This window comes from Sarcophilus harrisii, chromosome 1 (assembly GCF_902635505.1).
Source record: "Sarcophilus harrisii chromosome 1, mSarHar1.11, whole genome shotgun sequence".
Classification (NCBI taxonomy): Eukaryota; Metazoa; Chordata; class Mammalia; order Dasyuromorphia; family Dasyuridae; genus Sarcophilus; species Sarcophilus harrisii.
The window spans coordinates 429,662,699-429,668,966 of NC_045426.1; the positions used below are offsets into that span (position 1 = coordinate 429,662,699).

Genomic DNA, 6,268 nt, shown 5'->3' on the forward strand with positions numbered 1-6,268 from the left:
GACTGGGAGGTTGGTGATACCCTTGATAACAATGTATTCCTCATCTGCTTTAATATTATCTAAAATCTCATCCGTCCTTTCAATCTTCTCTCTCTCTTTCTCTTCTTTCTTTTCTCCCTCTCTCCCTCCTTTCCTCTCTCTCTCTTTCTTTCCTCTCTTTGAATTTCCTTTTTAATCTCTTAGATGTATAAATGTAAAAGATGTTACATAAAGGTAACATAAAGGTAGTGAAACCTCAAAAGAAAACAGGTGATATTTTTGCCTCTTACTCATTCCTGAGATAGGAAATTTTTTAAATGGGTGCAATATGAGATTTAACACTTGAAAAAAATACACATTAAACTGGTTGAACTGGCTCCATTTGGGTCAGGTAGAGCACAATAATTATAGAATTATAACTTTTTTTAAAAGTTTACCACACCTCAATAAAGACATAAGATGAGTTCTCTAATCCAAAATTCTCTAACACATGAAACAGTGGTGGAGCATGTTTCTAAAAATGAATGAGCATGATTTCTAGAACAACTTTTCATACTCATATATAAAAAAGGATTCTAAAAAAGATGTATACACTGAAGTTCAGAAGAAAATAAAATAAAATCTTCATCTCACTTTTTTTACCCCCAGACCATCCTATTATTGGCTCAATCTTAATTTGTCTGTTGGTTCATGGTAGAAGGAAGGATTTTTGGTGTGTGTAAAATATGTTTGAATTTCTGTTAGTGTTAGGGTCATTGGGTAGGAAGCTATATTGGAATCAAACATTAAGCAGTACCATGAAATCTATAACTCAAAAACATTCTATTGTATGATTTTGTTTGTCTGGAAGTATGTTGAAAAAGTTTAGAAAAAGTTTCTTGAACTTTCTTGAACAGCAGACTAATCTAAAAGCATGCAATCTGTAATAAACAGGCAAAATTAGAAATATTACTTGAAATGATTGAACCTGTCCTTAATAATCCAGCAAAAGGATATTTTGTGAAAATTAAACAATCTATCATGGCATAAAATAAACAATTTACCTAGACTATTACATCCATTTGAGATAGTTATAAATATTCAATTCAAGAACTCTCTCCTTTACCTTCTAAAATCTATTAAATCTGAAAAACTTATGCCAGAACTGAAGGAATCAAGACTGCTCAGTACTTTTCCTTGCTTTTATATCTCACAATGAGCACAACTATAAGCTGAGATAGGATGAAACCATCTCCTTTTTTTCAGACGATCCTTAGTTTCTCTGTGGAGTAAAGGCCATTGTTACCAACATCTTTAGGAAAGAGTATCAAACCCCAAAAATCTTCTATTCTATCATTCTTATAAAATGAAAGGAAATCTCTGGATTCATGTTACTATGTTACATGTTACTACAAAGAGATAATCTGAGAAATCTCTTGTGCCATTAAATGGGAAAGGCAGAACTTGCAGAAGGAAAGAAGGAAAATGTTCTTGAACTGTATTTTTCACAAATTGCTAAACAAGGTACACACACATGTATAAATACACACAATGCACACCTATATGCATGCATATCTATACACATGTGTGTATATGTGTATATACATATATATATGCATGTATAAACATATACATTTTTTGTTCATTTCAGTTGTGTCTGACTTTTTGTGACCAAATTTGGGATTTTCTTGGCAAAGATACTGGAATATCCTCCAATTCATTTTACAAAAGAGGAAATTGAGGCAAAAAAGATTAAGTGACTTACTCAGAGTCACACAGCTAGTAAGTGTCTAAGTATGGCAGACACACAATCTTTTCAAAGAAATGATGAGAAAGTGTCATTTTTACATTCAAACTTCTCTTTAACTTTTTAGCTACCATCTCTCTCTCTCTCTCTCTCTCTCTCTTTCTTTCTTTTTAAGTTTTTTATTTTCAAAACATATGCAGGGATAATTTTTCAACATTGACCCTTGCTGATGACTTATGTGAGTTTATTTTGTATCCTGCAACTTTGCTAAAGTTGTGAATTGTTCCTTGTAGTTTTTTTGGTTGATTCTATAGGTTTCTCTAAGTATACCATCATATTATCTGCAGATTAGTTTCCTCATTACCTCCTCTAATTCCTTTCATCTCTTTTTCTTCTTTTATTGCCAAAGCTAGCATTTCTAATATAGTATTGAATAGTAATGGTGATAATAGGCCACCTTGTTCATACCTGATCTTATTGGGAATGGTTCTAGTTTGTCCCTATTACATATGATGCTTATTGATGGTTTTAAATAAATGCTACTGATCATTTTAAGGAAAACTCCATCTATTCCTATACTCTCTAGTGTTTTTAATAGGAATAAGTGTAGGATTTTGTCAAATGCTTTTTCTGTATCTATTGAGATAATCATATGATTTTTGTTAATTTGTTTACTGATATAGTCAATTATGCTAATAGTTATCCTAATATTGAACCAGTCCTTCATTCCCAGTATAAATACTACTTGGTCATAGAGTATTTTCCTGGGGAATGATTTGGTGAATCTTGTTGTTAGTATTTTATTTAAGATTTTTACATCAATATTCATTAGGGTTAGCTACATTTCTCACTGTATCTTACTACTGATCTACACTCTTTATAAACTGCCATATTTCTAATTAAGTATTTCAGATACATAATCTTTTCAAAGAATTGATTCTTGAGACCAGAACATGTTTTACAGTCACATTTTTCTTTAGCCTTTATGGCTACATTTTTTTTTTTTTTTTGGCTGAGGCAATTGGGGTTAAGTGACTTGTGCAGGGTCACACAGCTAAGAAGTGTTAAGTGTCTGAGGCCATATTTGAACTCAGGGACTCCTGACTTCAAGGCTGGCACTCTATCTACTATGCCATCTCATTGCCCCTTTAGCTACATTTTCCACTACTCATCCATACTCTATAACCTGGAAAAGTTTAGATCTCCAAAATGTTTGTCAAGGAAAGAAAAGGAGACAAGGTGATTATAAGTGTTGATCATTTAAAGGACACATTCAAACTCAACTTGGCAGAAGTGCAGTATAATATTTCTTTATACAATATATTTATCCATAGAAACATAGGATGCTTTCAAAGTATGATTTTAATATTAAGCTGGCAACCTGGCTTCCTTTTTTTTATATGATTCACAATTTAGCTGCCTTTTAGAGAGATAGTGTAATTCTCTAAGTTTTTTCCTACAAATGACACTGATTTTTATTAGTAGGAGCAGCTCATAATTGGACCAATGTTAATCTTATTATCAAAAAAATAAAAGAAACCACTAATTTCCTGCAAAGTAGGTAACTAGCAAAATGCTAAGCTAAAAATACACTCACCACAGAGAACAATGAATCAATCTATGTTCTGATTCTCTGTTAAAAGATATAGGACCAAGGCCTTCCATGTCAAAATGACTGCTTACAAAAATAACTATGTTCCTCCTGTCTAACTTGAGAAAAAAGAAAAATAAGGAGAAAGAGGAAAAGACAATTCTATCCAACTTAATGTTAGTGCAGCTATTTCTCACTTTGATCCAGAGATGATCACATTTACTTAGTTGGATATTTCAAACAAAGAATCAGGGAGGATCATCAGACACTGAAACTGAGGAATTCTTGTTTTATAAATATGAACCAAATCTGAACAAGAAAACAAATAATTACATAAATAGAAATGTACTGGCTCAATGATGCACAGTGAGGAAGGAAAGGGGAAAAATTATAGAATTTATAAAAAAAAAGAACAGAGGAACTGGCCAAGGGAAAAGAAGAGAGAAATGATAGTTCTAATCTTCTAGAAAGTATCCTGCAATTTCAAAAAGTTCAGCATAATCAGCCTCAATTTATGCTTCACCATCTTTTAATGTATTCTCAAATTTCCAGATTGAAAATTTGTAGAATATCTCCCTCCTGAATATTCAGATGATGGACTTTTGAATTTTATTATCACTCTGAGCAATAGCAGTAATAGCAATGTAGTGCAATGATCAACTATGATTGACTAAGTTCTTCTCAGAAATACAATTATTCAAGACAATTCCTAAAGACTCATGATGGAAAACTCACTTCTAGAGAAAGAACTGATGGAGTTTGAATGCAGACTGAAGCATACATTTTTCACCTTTTTTCCCCCATGGTTTTATCCTTGTGCAAATTATTATTATTTTTTGCAAACTCTTTCTTCTTTTACAACATGATTAATATGGAAATATTTTAAAAGACTGCATATATATATATAATCTATATCAAGTTGTTTAAAGAGGGGGGAGAAAAAGGAAGGAGGGAGAAAATTTGGAACTCAATTGTATAAAAGTGAATGCTAAAAATTGTTGTTACCTGTAAATAGAAAACCATTCTATTAAAATTAAAAAAAAAAAAAGTCTTCTCCTTAAAAGGAATTTCCAAATCCTCTTATTTCTGCAGGATCTCCTCAGCTTTTTTCCTCAAAGGGATAAACTCAGTAAATTATTTTTTCACAGTACTCATCCAAGATACAGCAGATCAGTCAGTTTATAGAAAGGAAGTATTTAAGATGAGTTAGTTTCTTGTCTAAGCTGTGATAGTGGTCCTCAAAGTGTAGTCCAAAAAATTGTTGGGGTCTCTGAAACCCTTTCAGAGGGTCTACAAATTCAAAATTATTTTTTATTTCTAATACAGTAAATAGCTATAAATATAACCCATGTGAACAAAAACTCTTTGAACAGATCCTCGATAGTTTTTTTTAACAACATGAAGATACTGAGAACAAAAGTTTGAGAACCACTGCTCTAGAACATCTAAACAGATTGAGAGTGCTGGATATAATAGGATCAGAGAATTCACTACCAGGGGAAGAAACAACTCCTACACTGCTGACATTCCCTTCCTTTTTTGGGTTCCCAAGACATTTTACTTGGCTAGTTTGCTCATGAAAGAGGTCATATGAGGATGAAAATATGCAGAAGAACCTCTGTCAGCAGACATTAAGCAACTTGAGATTTGCCTAAGGGGCTTCAGCCAGCCTGACATGACATGTAGATTGATGACATGATTGTCCATGTCACATAAATTTTCAGAGAGAGTAATTTACACTGGGTAAATCGAAGTTTCTTAGCAGCTACAAGTATGTTGTAAATGTTGGCTATCAAAGCTATCATCATTATGCGCTTCACCTTCCTATCAATTTCCATTGTTAGCTCTGAAAAGCCTCTGAGTACTTTATACATTTATCTCCTCTTTTCCCACAACCCACTTAGATAATCTTTTGAATTCTTGGAATATTTAGATAGAGACTGTTATCATAGTTTTTCTATATCCCAAAGTGCCAGAGATAGCAGTAGTTTCTCCTTGTACACATGAGAAAAATGCATAGGGAACTTGCTGGTCAGTTAATGGAAGGATTCCCTGGTGATGGACAAATCATATTGGACCATAGTGAACTTCTTTACTCACTCAAATACAAGTTCCAAGACAATGTCTGAGGTACCATAGTTGATATGGAACAATATATGGCACTGTATCTCAACCATAGTTGTAGGTGGTAGTATAATTTTGTGCCAGAATGGAGTACTGAATCACTAACAGATATACTAGAAGTTTCTTCATACACCTGGAATAGTGGCCATATCATCTTCCAACTGAATAATCTCTCCAACCAGTTTTCTATGGCCTACTCTTACATTTCATATATAACTGCATGGGCCATGTTATAGGTAGTGACCACAAGTCCTGAGACTGTGTACATAGCCAAATGCACTTCCTCACTCTTCATCATGGATTTTGGTTAATTAGAAGAAATTCATCCTATTAATTTACTTCTGTGAGAGCTGCTTGGTGCTGCTACTACGGGCAGCCAGGGAAGATAAAGTCCTTCAGCTCTCTTCAGCATTATTTCCATTGTACCCACTGATACTCAATCTACCTATCCATTCCCAGAAAATTCCTTTGTTTTTATTTTGTACATATATATTTCTATTTGCTTTTCTGTGTATATGTTGATTCTCCTTAGAGGAAAATAAACTTGATGTGGAAACTAAATTATGGGGATGAATTGGGGGAAGAAATGGATGGGCATTTGGTTTCCACAGAGCTAGGAAAATTAAAGTGGAAAAATGAAACAAATTAGAAAACTGAAGCCTACAAGGACATCAAAGAATAATCAGAGGTGGAGGTTTTAGAATTGAAAAAGAGCCCTCTGAACTTTGCCTTCTTAAAAATGCAAGCTCCTTGGGGACAGAGACTGGCTATGTAATGAGAGGTGGAGATTCACATTCTATTATTTCTGTAACAACCAATTAAATGGAAAATTGGGGGAGGAGCTTGCT

The 6,268-nt window shown here is 33.4% G+C and overlaps 1 pseudogene; it reads right to left on the bottom strand.

Moving 5' to 3' along the window:
* Nucleotides 1–412: 412 nt before the first annotated feature.
* LOC111719002 lies at nucleotides 413–5,473 on the bottom strand (annotated as a pseudogene).
* Nucleotides 5,474–6,268: the final 795 nt, after the last annotated feature.